The following is an 18,248-nucleotide window of genomic DNA, read 5'->3' on the forward strand; positions in this document are numbered from 1 at the left end:
TGCAGGAACCTCAGGAAGCTGCAGCAGGCAGCAAGGTTCCCCGACGCCACACTCAGGGACCAAGTGGCAGGCGAGGCGAGGGATGCACCAAGGGGTCCTGAGGTCAGCGGCAGCGTGGACGCAGCGAGCGCTGAGCACAGCGTCCGCCTCAGACCCTCACTTGAGCAGCTGTCTCCTGGCACTGTACTCCTCCCAGCATGGCCAACACCACATCCTGGGGTGCAGGAGATGGGCCGTTAATGCCACGCCCTCTTCTGTCTAAGTGCCATCAGGTGCTCCAGTACTCTGCCCACTCCTGAGTGAAAAATGGAAAGGATTTAGTGACAGAAGAGTTTTGACGTTTCCTGCTGTTGGTCCCCAGGGAGGCAGCGAGGCGGCCTGCCCTCGCTGCCCCTCACTGGTGGCTCTGGTTGTTGACGGCAGAGAAGGAGGAGGAGGAGCAGGAGGAAGGGGGACAATTAGAGGAAGAGGCTGGTGATGATGGAGTGACATGCCAGACAGCCAAGCAGGAAAACAAGCAGGAACACTTCAGTGGCAGTTTTGTCTTAATGTTTTGATTACCGTCACATAGTAAACCTGCCCCCCTATGCTCGTGGGGGCAGGGCACAGACCCCGCCGCTGATCTCTAATACAACTGGATTGGTTAACTCCGTGCAAACCTTGAGGCCCTCAGCCGCCATCCTTGAATTCCCCGAGGCCGAGGTGTTGATATAACAATTCCAGCACCAACGCTTGCTGAGTGGCAGCAGGACGCGCTGAAGCACTTCATTATGAACTTATTGAATGTTTCAGCCCCAACTACTGCCTCCCCTACCTGTGAGAAAACACTCCACACCTGCCTCCACCTGCAGCCCCCAACGACTGCCTCCCCTACCTGTGTGAGAAAACACTCCACACCTGCCTCCACCCCTGCAGCCCCCAACTACTGCCTCCCCTTCCTGTGTGAAAACACTCCACTCCCGCCTACACCCATGCAGCCCCCCACTACTGCCTCCCCTAGATGTGTGAGAAAACACTCCACACCCGCCTCCACCCCAGCAGCCCCAACTACTGCCTCCCCTACCTGTGTGAAAACACTCCACACCTGCCTCCACCCCTGCAGCCCCAACTACTGCCTCCCCTACCTGTGTGAAAACCTCCACCCGCCTCCACCCCTGCAGCCCCCAACTACTGCCTCCCCTTCCTGTGTGAAAACACTCCACACCTGCCTCCACCCTGCAGCCCCAACTACTGCCTCCCCTTCCTGTGTGAGAAAACACTCCACGCCTGCCTCCACCCCTGCAGCCCCAACTACTGCCTCCCCTTCCTGTGTGAAAACACTCCACCCGCCTCCACCCCTGCAGCCCAACTACTGCCTCCCTACCTGTGTGAAAAACCTCCCACACTCCCCCAGCTACTGCCTCCCCTACCTGTGTGAAAACACTCCACACCTGCCTCCACCCCTGCAGCCCCAACTACTGCCTCCCCTACCTGTGTGAAAACACTCCCACCTGCCTCCACCCCTGCAGCCCCCAACTACTGCCTCCCCTTCCTGTGTGAGAAAACACTCCCACCCGCCTCCACCCCTGCAGCCCCAACTACTGCCTCCCCTACCTGTGTGAGAAAACACTCCACGCCCGCCTCCACCCCTGCAACATTTTCCCGCAACACTGCGCCGGCAATTATACCCAAACTTGCAGTCTGACATTCACTGGAGATAATATAACATGGAAACATTGAGATGAATTGAGTTGACATGAATATACCCTCCTGAGTGCAAGCCACCTCAACTATACCTGACCTGACCTGACCTGGCTTGTGCCCCGCTGCCAGAATACAATAAATGGAAGCACATCCCTTGACACATCCTCCCGGACACTATGCCGGGAAATCACTGCCTCACACACGAGTGGTTCAGACGGCAAGCAACTCGGCCGTGTCTCGAGTGCCCAAAGTCCTTAATTTGCAGCGAGGGTAAACACTTCCCTGCTGCAGTTTCCTGTTTCCAGAGTTTTCTTCCACTTGATAGTTTTTTCAAGTTAAGGAGTGTGTTTTGAGGCGTTGTGCCTGAGTACTAACCGTAACATGGCCGTGACAATGGGGTCAAGACTGCCATTATTCACGCGCCAATATCTCATTTCCTACTTCATCTGCTGTCATACATATTTTCTCCTTAACTTTAAACCTCCCGGAAAACCACAGGAAAGAGTGAAGAGAAAGAAAAAGCAAGTGTGAAAAGAACCGTGAAATGTGTGTGTGATCCCGTGCAGCAGCAGGCGGCGTGACCCTCTGCCGCCAGTGACAACACCGGCACAGCGTGAAGCCTGCCACACGTATTACCGGAAAACACTAAACCTGACCTGACCTAACCAAACTAAATAAAACCTGACCTGACCTGACCAAACTAAATAAAACCTGACCTGACCTGACCAAACTAAATAAAACCTGACCTGACCTAACCAAACTAAATAAAACCTGACCTGACCTAACCAAACTAAATCTAACCTGACCTGACCTGACCAAACTAAATAAAACCTGACCTGACCTAACCAAACTAAATAAAACCTGACCTGACCTGACCAAACTAAATAAAACCTGACCTGACCTAACCAAACTAAATAAAACCTGACCTAACCAAACTAAATAAAACCTGACCTGACCTAACCAAACTAAATCAAACCTGACCTAACCAAACTAAATCAAACCTGACCTGACCTAACCAAACTAAATCTAACCTGACCTGACCTGACCAAACTAATCTCACCTGACCTGACCAAACTAATCTAACCTGACCTGACCTAACCAAACTAAATCAAACCTGACCTAACCAAACTAAATAAAACCTGACCTGACCTAACCAAACTAAATCTAACCTGACCTGACCAAACTAATCTCACCTGACCTGACCTGACCAAACTAATCTAACCTGACCTGACCAAAGCAAATCTAGCGTAACCTGACCTAAATAAACTAAATCTAAGCTGATCTGACCTGACCAAAGCAAATCTAGCGTAACCTGACCTAAATAAACTAAATCTAAGCTGATCTGACCTGACCAAAGCAAATCTAGTGTAACCTGACCTAAATAAACTAAATCTAAGCTGATCTGACCTGACCAAAGCAAATCTAGTGTAACCTGACCTAAATAAACTAAATCTAAGCTGATCTGACCTGACCAAAGCAAATCTAGTGTAACCTGACCTAAATAAACTAAATCTAATCTAACCTGACCTGACCAAAGCAAATCTAGTGTAACCTGACCTAAATAAACTAAATCTAAGCTGATCTGACCTGACCAAAGCAAATCTAGTGTAACCTGACCTAAATAAACTAAATCTAAGCTGATCTGACCTGACCAAAGCAAATCTAGTGTAACCTGACCTAAATAAACTAAATCTAGCCTAGCTTGACGATATCTGATCTAACCAATCTAAATCTAACCTACTCTGACCTAACCAAATGAAATCCAGCATATAAACTAACTATATCCAGCATAACCTGACCTGGCCAAATGAACTCTAGCCTGACCTAACCAAATGAAATCCAGGATAACCTGACCTGGCCAAATGAAATCCAGGATAACCTGACCTCACCAAATGAAATCCAGGATAACCTGACCTAACCAAATGAAATCCAGGATAACCTGACCTCACCAAATGAAATCCAGGATAACCTGACCTAACCAAATGAAATCCAGGATAACCTGACCTCACCAAATGAAATCCAGCATAACCTGACCTCACCAAATGAAATCCAGGATAACCTGACCTCACCAAATGAAATCCAGCATAACCTGACCTCACCAAATGAAATCCAGGATAACCTGACCTCACCAAATGAAATCCAGCATAACCTGACCTCACCAAATGAAATCCAGGATAACCTGACCTCACCAAATCAAATCCAGCATTACCTGACCTCACCAAATGAAATCCAGCATTACCTGACCTCACCAAATGAAATCCAGCCTAACCTGACCTCACCAAATGAAATCCAACCTAACCTGACCTCACCAAATCAAATCCAGCATAACCTGACCTCACCAAATGAAATCCAGGATAACCTGACCTAACCAAATGAAATCCAGGATAACCTGACCTCACCAAATGAAATCCAGGATAACCTGACCTCACCAAATGAAATCCAGCATAACCTGACCTCACCAAATGAAATCCAGGATAACCTGACCTCACCAAATGAAATCCAGCCTAACCTGACCTAACCTGACACCATTCAGGCCAGAGCGGCCTGCACATGACACGGTGGCCGTAGAGTCGAGGGCCAAGATCAACGTGGTCTTACTGTGGCTATTATAATTATTCGTCTCCACAACAAACGATGGATCAAAACGCTCAAACAAACCAAAAAACAATAAAATCAAAGAAAAAAACACCAAATGGCAAGCGGCAATAAAGGACGCAAATACTGCACAAAGGCGTCCTTCGTAGTGGGCCGGGTGTTATTCTGGAATTTTACTGATTAGTTTGGGTTAGTTTTGTTATGTTTAATTTTTTACAATATTCTGCCAATAATCTACTGCTAGGGAGGAGGGAACAGCTGGTAATGGTGTGTCCCTAATAACTGGAAGTGACTGCTGATGTGAGTCTTGACCCCTAAAGGACAGGCTACTGCTAGGGAGGAGGGAACAGCTGGTAATGGTGTGTCCCTAATAACTGGAAGTGACTGCTGATGTGAGTCTTAACTCCCATGCAAGTGAAGTAGAGAGGCTTGGGTACTTCTGGAGCAATACCCAAATGATGCCTCAGAACACTCACCGGAATGAAAAATCTATCAAATAAATGAAAGAAAAAACACCCAAAACAGGCAGCGGCAGGAAGGCACAAAAACAGCACAAAGGTGTCCTTCACAATGACACGGGTGGAGGTATACAGCAGGGAGACGGGTGTACGGTACTTCTGGAATTTACCACATATAGTTAGGTCAGGTCAGGTTGGGTTAGATTTACTTTGGTTAGATTTGTCAGGCTAAATTTTTGAGGATAAATACATGTGATAGGCCTCACACTGTAGTGACACGACTAGCCTGATGGGTGAGACTCCCATAACCCACTTAGCCAGGGGGGCACCTCTTTGGCCCTCTGGTTACTGCGTGGCTCTCCCGTTACGGGGCAGGGCGGCGGCAGGTGCACGTCAGGCATTGAGAAGTCAACCTTTCAGTGGTTTCTGGAAAATAAAACTTTCTCCATAATAAACAGCATCATATTTTGCACTGAAATAAAGCGTGTCTCAAAATTAGTACCACCTAGGCTCCTGTCCTTCCCTCAACAACCCCCGAGCAGCCACCTGAGACCCCAAAAGCTGGAAATGTGTAAGCTTGGGTGTGATTCTGAAATAATACCAAGCTGTCACCTCAGCCATAAAAAGCCTGAAACAGGTAAACTTGACATGGGGCAGCTTGGGTGTGATTCTGAAATATTGCTGACCCATCACCTGAACCGGTAAAATTCTAGTGTTTGCCCATACTCCCCCCTCCCCCCCATACAAGCCTGGGGACCTGGTGGGAATGCGGGGTTTCGGGTGGGGGACACGAAATCCGTCGCATTCGCGTATTTTTTTAGTGGGGGGGGGGGATAAAAACTCCCTAGATCTAGGGAAATTCCCTAAATTTAGGGAATTTCTCCTCCCACCACCACTAAAATAAGCGTTTGCGACGAATTTAATGTTTCCCATACGAAAACCACGCACTCAGTGGATCCCCAAGCTTGTTTTGGGAGAGAAGCGTAGTGAACCCACCAAACGATGCTCACCTCACCATCTGGCGTGGCACCGGCGGCCATCTGTGCTCACATAAACGCCTCCACCACACTCATGCCCTCTCTCTCTAGCAGGCTGTCACCTCATCGCAAGGTTTCTGTCCGCCAAGTAGAGTCCGTGGCACCAAACACAGTGTATCTTCATTGTTTATCACTGACACAAGTAAAACCACCGGCTAGCCGGGATCCATCCAACACCGCGCCTTTAACACTACTGCGGCTTGTGCAGGAAGTGCAGGCTCTCGAACCTCTTGCCCGAGCTGTTCGAACACGTGAATCCCTACTGACCGGATTTTGAATCTGCTTCACGGGCTCGTATTCCCAGTATACAAGGTGATTGTGGATATTGACTCCGCGCCTCCAGAATACGATAATGTAGTGCGGCGACGGCCTGATGAACGAGCCTCCCATAACCCACTTAGCCAGTGGGGCACCTCTTTGGCCGACTCGGTAAGGAGTGGCTCTCCCGTCACGCTGGTCGCGGGTTCAATCCCAGGCAGCCGGGGAATACCCTCACTTTGTCTTGATTAAGGGGCCGTATACACAAACGTTCTCAGCATCGCTAAGTGCACTTAACGGCAAAGAATCGTTAAGTTTTCTACTTAAAATGGCGCCGGGCCGCTTAGCGCTGGAGCTGGAGCACTTAGCGGGCGGAAAATTTAAGGCGGGGAAGGGGCTCCCATAGCACCGTTAAAAATGTATAAGTATTGCAAAATGGCGGATTACAGCTTACCTATGAATGCTTACCTATGAATGGATAGTGGGGGAATAAGTGACTTCTTTTGGTGTTCCCCACCTCTAAGACCTGTTAGCCTCATGCCCCTGATCCAAGTGCCTGTCATACCGCGATTTGAAACTGGCTATTGAAGGGGCAGATACCACATTATCTGAGAGCTTATTCCACGGGTCTATAACTCTAATGGCAAACCAGTTTCCCTTCATGGTGGTTCGCCAATGGTCTGGTTTACTCAGCTTGTAGGAGTGGCCCCGCAGTCGGTGAGTGTTGAGTTGAAAGAATCTGGTGAGGGGGACGTCCTCGTAGCCATGCAGGAGCTTGTATGTCTGGATCATGTCACCCCTCACTCTTCTCTCTTGTAGCGTCTGGAGGCCAAGGTGCTTACAGCGCTCTTCGTATGGCAGCTGGGCAATGCCTGGTACTAGCTTTGTTGCCCTTCTCTGCACCCTCTCCAAGGCCTGGATGTCCTTTGCCAGGTATGGGGACCACGCTTGGGCCCCGTAGTCCAAGATGGGCCGGACTAGAGAGAGATATAGCGGCAGCAAGATGGTCTTATCCAGCACACTGAAGTTGCGTTTGATGATGCCCAGTCTGCTGTTTGCTTTAGCAGCCACCATTGCCACGTGACTGGATGATTTGAGGTTATTGGCCACTATAATGCCAAGGTCCTTTTCCCGGTCCGACTCCTCCAACTTGACGCCATTCAGCTGGTATTCTGCTCGCTGTACGCTGTTCCCTATGTGCATGGTCTTGCACTTGCCTGTGTTGAAGGTGAGTAACCACTTTGCACTCCACTCCTCCAAACGTTTCATGTCACGCTGAAGGGCTTCTGCATCGTCTCTGTCCTTCATCACTCGATCTGTATACTTTGGCGTCGTCGGCAAACAGGCTCACTGTTGACTCGATGCTGAAGACAATGTCGTTAATGTAGACCAGGAAAAGGACCGGTCCGAGCACAGACCCCTGTGGCACTCCACTTAACACAGGCAAACTCCCAGAGCTCTCCTGTCTGATGCGGACCTGGTGAGTCCTGTTTGTGAGGAAGCCCCTGATCCAGCGCAGGACGTCTCCAGCTATTCCCGAGCATGATAGTTTTGCCATCAGCCTTTCATGGGGGACCCTGTCAAAGGCTTTCTCACAGTCTAAATAGTTCACGTCCACACCGTGTCCACCATCCACTGCATTGACCAGGTCATCTAAGTAGCACAACAAGTTAGTTAGGCAGCTCCTGTATTTTCTGAATCCATGTTGTGCATTGGTTATCAGGGCATTGTCTGTGAGATGTTGAACAATTCTTTCCCTTAAGATCTTCTCCATAATTTTGGACACAATGCTAGTCAAAGAGACTGGGCGGTAGTTCAGTGGGTCTGTTTTTGTGCCCTTCTTATGGATGGGTGAGATGGTGGCCCTCCTCCAGTCCAGTGGAACTTCGCCAGTCCTGAGAGATGAAGTGAATATCTTCAACAAGGGAACACAAAGTATGTCGGCGCACAGTCTCAGCACAAAAGCAGATATCCCATCAGGACCCGGCGCTTTGCTCTCGTCTAGCTCTGCAAGCCTTTTCTGGACCTCCCTCTTTGTCATGGTGATAGTGTGAAGCTGAACACCTTGGAACACTTGTCCTGGAGTTGGAATGTCGAGGCTCGTGTCCTCCCGTACAAACACAGTGTTGAAGGCTTTGTTCATTTCCACTGCCATTCCTCTGTCGTCATCTATGACCTCTCCATTTATGTCTTTCAGTTTCGTTATGCGGTCCTTTGTTGTGGTTTTTGAGCGCACAAAGGCCCAAAAATGCTTAGTGTTACTGGCTGCATAAGTTGCCACCTTCCTCTCGTAGTCGTACTTTGCCCTTCGTGTTGCCACTGTTACAGCATTCCTTGCTTGATTGTATTGATAACGGTTCCTGATGTTTTTATTGACTCTGTATGCATTCCATTTATCTTGTTTTGTTCTTATTAATCTCTGCAATGAAGCAGTCATCCATTTTGGTCTTGTGTCTAGGTGTTTCTTCTTCTGGGTAGGGACGCATATTTTCACAATCCTGTCGTATTGATCTTTAAAAACCTCCCACTGTTGACCAGTGGGCCTGTCTCCTAAGTGTACGTCCCAGTTGATTTCCTGAAATAGGCACCGCATTTTTTCTTTATCGGCCTTGTAATAGTTAAGTTTCCAAGAACAATCCTCTTGCATCCTTAAGTTTGAGTTCACTGTGAAGGAGAAGCACAAGACAGCATGCCTGCTTAGCCCCAATGGTGGGAGGTATTTGAAATCGTTAACTTCATCAGCCGATTTTGTGAAAACCAGATCCAGTCTGGATGGGTGATCCGTGTCTCTGAGGTGTGTCCACTCCTCCACATTTTGTGTCCAAAAGTTGTTGTTAATTGTTTCCAGGAAGTTTTCTGCCTGCGTAACACCCTGAGATCCCTCCATGACTCTGTTCTCCTCCCAGTTGATATTACCAAAATTGAAGTCTCCACAAATTAACACTTGGCCAGTACTAGAATGCGTTTCACTTAATCTTAATATATCACAGATCAGGTCATTGTTTGCACTAGTTGATGAAGGGGGTCTGTATATTGCTCCTAAGATTAGGTTTTTGCCCCCTCTGCTCTTTACCTCACACCAAACAGTCTCTTGAGCGCCGTGATCAACAAGATGGGTCACTGAACTTACATCTATGTGCAGGTACTTCTTGACTAGTATAACTACTCCTCCTCCTGGGGCCCTCTGGTCGACCCTGTCCTTCCTTACAACTGAATACAGGTCCATGTTGAACAAAGTAGAATCCAGAATCTCCTTGTTGCACTTGGTCTCAGTTAGAAAAATAATATCTGGGTCCTCTAAATCTATTAATACTTGTAATTCCCCAGTCTTGTTGGTAAGGCCGTCCAAGTTGGTGTATATGCATTTCAAGGTCTGGTGTGAGGTTTCAGGGCGTTTATCTGTATTTCCTGTCAGCGGTCCTTCGAAAGGACTGCTGGGCGTGGTGTTCTTTTGCCACTCGTATCACTTCCATTGTTCTATAGTCTACTATCCACTTGAATGCTTGATCTCTCTCGTCCCTGTTCTTTTCAGCTGCTTCTGCAGTCAAATTCTTTCTCTCATCCCTCTCCTTCTTGCTTCTGTCTCTGAAGATAGTGATTTTTTTGGCATTTTCGTCATCACATGTACCCAAATGTCTTACTTCCCTTGCAACCTTGCCAACCATTCCTGCTGAGTCAAATCTCACTCTGAGTGGTCTCGGGTCTATGGCATAGTTTCGGTTTTTCTTACCCCCGTGGAGCCTTGTTGTATCAGTGATCCTGTATTGTGATACATCCACCTTTATGTGCCTGGAGAAAAGATTAGTCACATTGTCAAGGTCAGCGGCTTTACCCACTGCCATTTCGTCTGTGTCTGGTTCAGGAACTCCTAAGAGTATTAGATTTCTTGACCTAAACTCTTTATCTTTCTCCTCCTCCAGTGCAACTTTCACTTTCGCCTCCAGGTCCTCCGTGTGTGTGCTACTCTGCTGATGAGCCTCACTGCCTCCTTCAAACACGGTCTGAAGTTCCTCTTTAACTTTAACCTTTAAATCCTCCTTTACCTCCTCCTTTATGTCCTCCCATGCCTGTTTTACCTCATTCACTGCCTTGGTAATATCCTTCTCTGGGTTGTACGATCCCATTGCCTCCTGTGCAAGCATCCTCTTTTCCAAGTCCTCAATCCTCTTTGTGTTATTGTCCACTTGGTCCTTCAAGGGGCCCACAGTATTGATAAAATGCTCGGCTATTTCCTCACAGTTTCTCACAGAGCAGTAGAATTTCGCGGGAGGGAAGGCATCACCTCCTAATATATCTGCCTCGTCAAGATGAATTGGAGGCGTTTAAGGATTTGAAACTCATCCTGAAATATCTGTGGACTGTGCTGACCGTGCTGAGATGAGTGGCTCGGCGAGGCGGACCTTGGAAACACCTACATGGCCATCACGACTGAAGTGGTGTTCACCGACAGGTAACATGCAGGTGCAACCTTCACAGACTGACAGAGATTGAGTGATAACAGACACTGGAGACCCTCCAAGCGATGGCTGGTGACCGCCTGCCACCATCCACAGGCTGTCACACAAGGAGCCCTGGGAGTAACCTTGCCGGAAGCCCCGCGGGCCGCAGTGTGTGGCTGGCGTTATACAGCCCCCAGCCATCGCCTGGAGACATCCAGTGTCTGTTATCACTCACCTTAGGTAGTCTGTGAAGGTCCAGTCATCACTGGTGCACGTGTATCTTACCTGTGATCAACACCGGCAGCCACAGAGACTCCTGCCCAATGAACGAACACAGGTGAGCCAATATTTTACCTCGCCAGACTTATCCTTTAGAATAGATAGATAGAATAGAAACTCTTTTAACCTAACACACCTGTTAATCTTGTGACTGACTTCAACAAACGTTTCCCACCAACCTTACCCAACCCAAAACAATACCTATTTGGGTCACTAGTGTCTGTTATTTCATTATTACCTCACTAACCTCCCAGCGGCGATAAGCCAAACCTAATCATATTAACCTAACCTGGGTAAATTTATCATTGACATATAGTTATTTCAACTTAATCTGTTATTTAAGATAGCCAGTGTTAACCAAATCAACTATTATTTAGAAAAGTTGATATTTTTAACCTAACGTTAAGTGTCCTAACAAAATTACCTTCCTTTGCTTATTTTTAGTAACCAAACCAAATCAATTTGACGTATCGGTAGCTCTTAAAGGGAATCCCTGGGTGTTGCAAAATGATACTATACCCATGCTAGCTAGCATTCTAGTATTGTTTTATTTGTTTTGGTCATGTCTTTTTTTTCACATTTGAAATTAATTAGTTCACAGTATATTATGGCTTTTCTTATTTGCAGCTTCCTTTCTTATGAAGATCTAAAAGTGAATTTTATGATTATTCTCAGTCTTACTTCCAAATAGCTATAAAAGTCAATCAACAATGCTAAAATCTTTATGAACAAAAAAAATTGCAAATTGGTCCATGAGTCAAGAGTTTTGACTTCTGGACAAGTATAGATATAGATATTGGGCAGGTGCCAAAGCATTTCTAATTGTAATGTATCTATTTGCAGTGATCGTGATGACATTGACAACAACGAGCAGGTCCTCCTAGACCTAGAGTGACCTCAAGCAGGTATTCGCCACATAACATTATTGTTTAATCATTTAGTTTTTGTCATCCAGCATCAAGAAATCATTCCCATGCAAGAATATAATGCACAGTATAAGAAACTTCACTTGCTAGAAAATAAGACAATGTTGCCAGCCCATATAGTGTGCACTGTGCAGTAAATAACTCATGTAGATAATGCCTGTTATTCTATCACATACTTCTGTCGATGCAATGTCTTTTAGTTCTTGCTAAGGGTATATTAATTACTAATCCATTCTTATTTCTCCGACCACCATTTCCTGTGTCAATACGTTAGTCAGTTCAGTACTTTTATTTTCTTAGCTTGTGTTTTGCAATTCTTTGCCAGTTAAATCACTGGACACATCTTAATAAATAATACAGATTTAATTATCATATATCAGTCCCATAAGTTTATTTCAGATGCTCTTAAAACAACATCTGTCCATTCATAGTCCAGCTTCACCTGGTAGCAGCAACAGGCCAAATTTGTGGCTTTACCGTGTACCAGCAACGGGCCACATTTTTGCCATGATATAAACCCCCCAAAATAGATGATGCATAAACTGATCACAAATGTGTTGATATATATTATGAAATGGTTTGCGTGAGTGATGATTTTTTCTCATTTTTCTTGCTCGGAGGGACCTTTAAGAAACGTGATCCCTGCAGCTACCAGGTTATTGAGAAAAGTGGCCTCCATGAATGGAGAAGTACCTGTACCTATCTATAGTACAGCAGATAGGTGTAGAAGCTCGGGAAACATTAGAACATTTTATAATAGTACTAGTGATTGTGTGCCTTGACCCACTGAGGCAAAGATATACCAGAGTAACCTGACTGAAAGTTGATATATATCAAAATAAATAAACAAGAAAGTCACTGAACACACGAGTCTGAAATTATGGTAGCCATCTCACGTGAGGCTAATGCATTATGTGTTGTATGTTGGTCTCTGAATACAGTACAGTGACAAACAGCTTGAATATTGAAGAAACTTCAAACTACGTACTGAAGTGTGTGAATTAACGCATCTTAGCACATTGCATTTTGGCGGTAGAGGGGTCAGGTTAGGTTGGCTATAGGCTAGGTATAGTTAGGTTTGATCAGGTCTGGTTAGATTTAGTTTGTTTTTGACTTGTTTACTTTTATTATTTGGTAATTCCGTGTGATACGCCTTTGTTGTCACCGGCGGCTGAGGAGACGACGTCGAGGCAGTAATATACATATTTTACCAGAATACATAAAAGAATAGTGGAGGTACACCGGAAACATGAAAAGATGCACCTATATAACGATCATGGGCAATGAAGACCACAAGAGGAAGAAGAAGAAGGCTCGTTGATGTCGATCATTAACTCCATTGATGTGTCTATTGTTTCCAAACAAGCTTTAGTGTACAGATAGATAACGTGTTGAATTCATTATAGCTATTTCATCTCTGCATAACATGCACTGTGCTAGCTATATACAATGCTTTTGCAAGTTGTCATTTTGCTAGGCGATGCACTTCATACCGGTATTTTGCTCAAAAAATACTTAGCTTAGAGTCTGCTAAGGGGAATTCTAAGTAATACTTAAGGGCCTATGCTTAGCTAAAAGTTGTTAAGTGCAGGGCTTAGTAATATTCTTAGAATATTGGTGCATACAGCCCCTGGTCTCACATGCGTGGGCTAATGGCTAACTAAGCGTACCATCGCTAACCAAGCGTACCATCGGTAATAGTGTTAGGTAAAGCTGCGTGTTCTAAAAAAAATAATAACCACGCGTGGTGGACCTGGTCTCACATGCGTGGGCTAATGGCTAACTAAGCGTACCATCGCTAACCAAGCGTACCATCGGAAATAGTATTAGGTAAAGCTGCGTGTTCCAAAAAAAAAAAAAATAACCACGCGTGGCGGACCTGGTCTCACCTAGCGTATCATTGCTAACCGGATCGTTGGCAACGCTGCTCATATTGCAATGGCGTCGCCATGTACACACATCGTCCGTATGTATAATATGCCCTTAAGTACAATATGGAGGCGTAATATCGTATTTTCGAGGTGCGGACTGATTTTCAATAATTACCTTGCGTGGTTTCCGTACGTCGTAAAAAAAACCCGGAATGTATGAAATTTCCCTACATCTAAGTAATTGTAAGGAATTTCCCTACATCTAGGGTATTTTTCAACCCCTCATAACTCAACAACTATGCATTTGCGACGCATTTCATGTTTACCACCGCATTCCCCGAAGTCTCAATGGCCCCCTAGCCAATTTTGGTTGCGAGGGGTGAGTATGGGCAAACACTAGAATAATACCCCTGAACCTCCCCAAAAAGCTTGTAATAGGTAAGCTTGAAATAGATAACCTTGTAATACGCACTGGGTGGGCGTGGAGGCGTGGGGGCACTGGGTGGGCGTGGAGGCGTGGGGGCACTGGGTGGGCGTGGAGGCACTGGGTGGGCGTGGAGGCGTGGGGGCACTGGGTGGACGTGGCGGCGTGGGGGCACTGGGTGGGCGTGGAGGCACTGGGTGGGCGTGGAGGCACTGGGTGGGCGTAGAGGCGTGGGGGCACTGGGTGGGCGTGGAGGCACTGGGTGGGCGTGGAGGCGTGGGGGCCCTGGGGGGGCGTGGAGGCGTGGGGGCACTGGGTGGGTGTAGAGGCGTGGGGGCACTGGGTGGGCGTGGAGGCGTGGGGGCACTGGGTGGGCGTGGAGGCACTGGATGGGCGTGGAGGCGTGGAGGCACTGGGTGGGCGTGGAGGCACTGGATGGGCGTGGAGGCGTGGGGGCACTGGGTGGGCGTGGAGGCGTGGGGGCACTGGGTGGGGGTGGAGGCGTGGGGGCACTGGGTGGGCGTGGAGGCGTGGGGGCACTGGGTGGGCGTGGAGGCGTGGGGGCACTGGGTGGGCGTGGAGGCGTGGGGGCACTGGGTGGGGGTGGAGGCGTGGGGGCACTGGGTGGGCGTGGGGGCACGGGGTGGGGTTGGAGGCGTGGGGGCACTGGGTGGGCGTGGAGGCGTGGGGCACTGGGTGGCGTGGGGGTGGAGGCGTGGGGGCACTGGGTGGGCGTGGAGGCGTGGGGGCACTGGGTGGGGGTGGGCGTGGGGGCACTGGGTGGGCGTGGAGGCGTGGGGGCACTGGGTGGGCGTGGAGGCGTGGGGGCACTGGGTGGGCGTGGAGGCGTGGGGGCACTGGGTGGGGGTGGAGGCGTGGGGGCACTGGGTGGGCGTGGAGGCGTGGGGGCACTGGGTGGGCGTGGAGGCGTGGGCGGCGTGGCAGACTCCGCAGCGTTGCTCTGTTTACTTCCGTTGATCTTGACCCTGATCTTGATGTCACAGGCAAGGAGAAGTGGGTGATTATGGGAGATCTAAACGGACACATTGGACTCAATAATGAGAGAACTAACACAAATGGGATGATGATCCTGGATTTTGCAGAAAATAGAAAATTAAGAATTAAAAACTGGGAACTGGAAAACACTATTACATGGAGAGACAGAGGTGCAGAGTCAGCCATAGATTACATTTTAGTGAATGAAGAAGTGATGAAAAAGAAGTGCTTGATCTGGAAGAATGAAGAAATTGACATCTCAGACCACGTGCTGATAGGGGTAACCTGTGGTGAAGGGAGGAAAGAAAGGGGAGAAAAAAAGACCCGATGGAGAGAAAAGTGGAATTTATCAGAAGCTGACTGGGAGACATATAGCAGGAGACTGGATGAACAAATGCAGGGATGCAGTGAGAAAGGGGAGGCAACAATAACCCAGTGGGAACAAAGAATAAAAAGAACAATACTAAAAGAAGCAAAAGAAAATGTTGGAAACAAAAGATTCAAAGAAGGAAGACAAGGCTAAAAGGATGGTGGGACAAAGAGGTGGAAGAAGCTTGGAGCACCAGGAAAAAAGAACAGGAAGCAGAGACCTGAGCAAAATGATGACGAAGCAAGGGGAACAGTACAGACAAAATGGCAAGAGGCTGGGACACCTACAAGAAGGAGAAAAAAAACACAAGAAGATAGCAATATGGGAGGAGGAGCAGGCTCAGAAACTGAACGAGATACCTCCAAGAGAAAGAGAGAAAGAGGATGGAAAAGACTGCGGAGAAACCTGAGAGGTAAAGAAACGAACTTCTGAGGATAGAAGGAAGAAAGCACCAACGATGAAGAGATAAGAACGGCAATAGAGGGATACTGGAGGAGCACAGTGCAGACCAACACTGAGGAAGACCAAACGGGAGGTCCAACAATATACAGTGACAAAAAAGAAATGGCTGGTGTTACAATTGAACTGAAGGATGTGGAAAAAGCACTAAAAGGTACAAAGAATGGAAAAGCAGGCGGAGCGGATGGAGTGCTCGGTGAATTTATAAAATATGGAGGAGAAAGACTCAAACACATCCTGCATGAAATGTTTCAAATAATACTGGAGGGTGAGATCCGCAAGACTGGAAAAGAGGCGAATAGCAGTAACACTAATTCACAAAGGAGGAGGAAACCTAAGGAGGAAATGAAAACTATAGGCCCATTTCAGTCATGAACATCATGGCAAAGATATTTGGAAAAATCTTGAATGAAAAGCTGAAAATGTGGGCAGAGGAATCCAAGGCGTGGGGAGAAGAACAGAGTGGATTCAGAGAAGGAAGAGGAGGGCTGGAAAATGTGTTGGTTCTTAAGGAAATAATAAACAGAAATAAGAAGCAAGGAAAAGAGCTGTACCTGATATTTATAGACATTGAAAAGGCATATGACACAGTGGACAGAAGCAAGCTAATGAAATTGTTAAAGCACATTGGAATAGATAATAAAGTGGCAGAGGTGATGAAGGAAATGTACAATGAAAATATGCTAAAATTCACTTTGGGAGACACCACCGCGGACTGGGCGGAGAACAATGTTGGAGTGAGACAGGGATGTGTGATGTCACCAACATTGTTTAACTTTTATGAAGAAGAACTCCTGGTGAAAATAAGAAAAAGAGTAGGAGACAGAAAACTTGGGTGCTTAGCTAACGCAGATGACATTGTACTCATGGCAGGAAACAAGGCAGATATGGAGGAGCTACTGAGGATTACCAACGAGTATGGGAGGGAGTGGAAGATGAAATTCAGTGCCAGGAAATGTAAGGCCGTAGAATTTAACAACAATGCCAATAGCCAGTGGGTCCTGGGAAACACCATAATAGAGGGAGTGGAGAAGTACACATACTTGGGATTGGAGGTCAGCAAAGAAGGAGTAGGAGGAGAGAAACAAAGGAAAATAAACGAAGGAAAAGCCAGGAGGATGGTGGGCATGATCATGAACGCAGGCAGCAGGACTATTAATAAATACGAGGTAGGCAGGAGTATGTGGAAGGGGATAGCGGTGCCATACTGCCTGTACGGGTCAGAAATAACAGAGTACAGGGAAGGTGACCTGGCAAGACTAGAAAAGGTGCAGAACACCATGGGCAGATGGGGACTGGGTGCTCCTAGATGCACAGCCGTAGAGGCCTTAAGGGGAGACGTGACGGAGTGAGTGCCAGTGTTCCGGTTCCCAGTGCATCAGTGCTTCTTTACTGAAGTGACTGTTAAAGTGTTAATGGTGATCAGTAAGAATAACTGAATAAGTAGTGATGGGCCAGTTCATGAGAGACCAGTGTTTGTAAACAAAAGCTCCAGCTTTTGACGGCGGAGACGCCAAATAACACAACACCGGTTCAGGCGTTTCTAGTATTACCGTCTATATGTACGTGTCAACGTGTGGTTTTCAGGTTTTGTAAGTTTTCAAATATAGATAATGAAAATTTGAATTCATCTATGTTTTTTATTTGAAATATCAATATAGTATCGTTTTCGCCTATCGGACGTATCGCGCGCTAGTATCGGAATTGTGGATTTATATCGGGTATCGGGTATCGGTTATCGCCTACATTTGTGTCTCAAGTTAACGGATATCGGTTATCACCGATTTAATGCCGAGGTTTTCTATTCTCTTTTTTCTATTACTCTCTCGGTCCCACACGTTCTCTGCGTGTATCGAAACACACGAGAAATTAATCACAACAAGGAGAGGGCATTCCCCGGCTGCCTGGGATTGAACCCGCGACCAGCGTGACGGGAGAGCCACTCCTTACCGAGTCGGCCAAAGAGGTGCCCCACTGGCTAAGTGGGTTATGGGAGGCTCGTTCATCAGGCCGTCGCCGCACTACACCGATAAGGTTTTCTATTATCAGTTATCGGGTATCGGGAATAAGGTTTTCTGTTATCGTGCCCACCTATGCTATTTAACCCTCTAGAGAAAGCACCATAGTCTGTCTAGGTCAGGGGTGTCCAAACTTTTTTTCACAGAGGGCCACATGCGGAAAATATACGAAGAGTCGGGCCACTCAGTATATTTATGGATGGAGATAGATTTTAGAGTTTATAGTTTTACAGGAACTACCACGTGTAGGTCAACTGGCCTCTTGCAGATTCCTTATTTTCTTATGTATGTATTTTTTTAAGGAATGTAAGTAGATATAGGCAAGTGTACCTTTAAAGGAATCTATTTTCTATAATGTCTTATTTTATTTATGTATACAGGATAGACTATTGAATGCTGTTGCAAGAGGATCGAGCAGCATCATGCTCGTTAGAG

General features: G+C 47.0%; 1 long non-coding RNA gene across 2 annotated transcripts; it reads right to left on the reverse strand.

Moving 5' to 3' along the window:
- Window positions 1-2,069: 2,069 nt before the first annotated feature.
- On the reverse strand, window positions 2,070-4,697 carry LOC126992068 (uncharacterized). 2 transcript variants are annotated; one of them, XR_007746143.1, is made up of 3 exons: window positions 3,206-4,697; window positions 2,515-3,145; window positions 2,070-2,364 (listed from the first exon to the last, which is right to left on the reverse strand). It is a non-coding gene; the product is annotated as an uncharacterized LOC126992068 (long non-coding RNA). The 2 variants fall into 2 exon arrangements; XR_007746144.1 differs by having other exon boundaries at window positions 2,425-3,145.
- Between the last annotated feature and the right edge of the window lie 13,551 nt (window positions 4,698-18,248).

Source organism: Eriocheir sinensis, unplaced genomic scaffold (genome assembly GCF_024679095.1).
Source record: "Eriocheir sinensis breed Jianghai 21 unplaced genomic scaffold, ASM2467909v1 Scaffold394, whole genome shotgun sequence".
NCBI lineage: Eukaryota > Metazoa > Arthropoda > Malacostraca > Decapoda > Varunidae > Eriocheir > Eriocheir sinensis.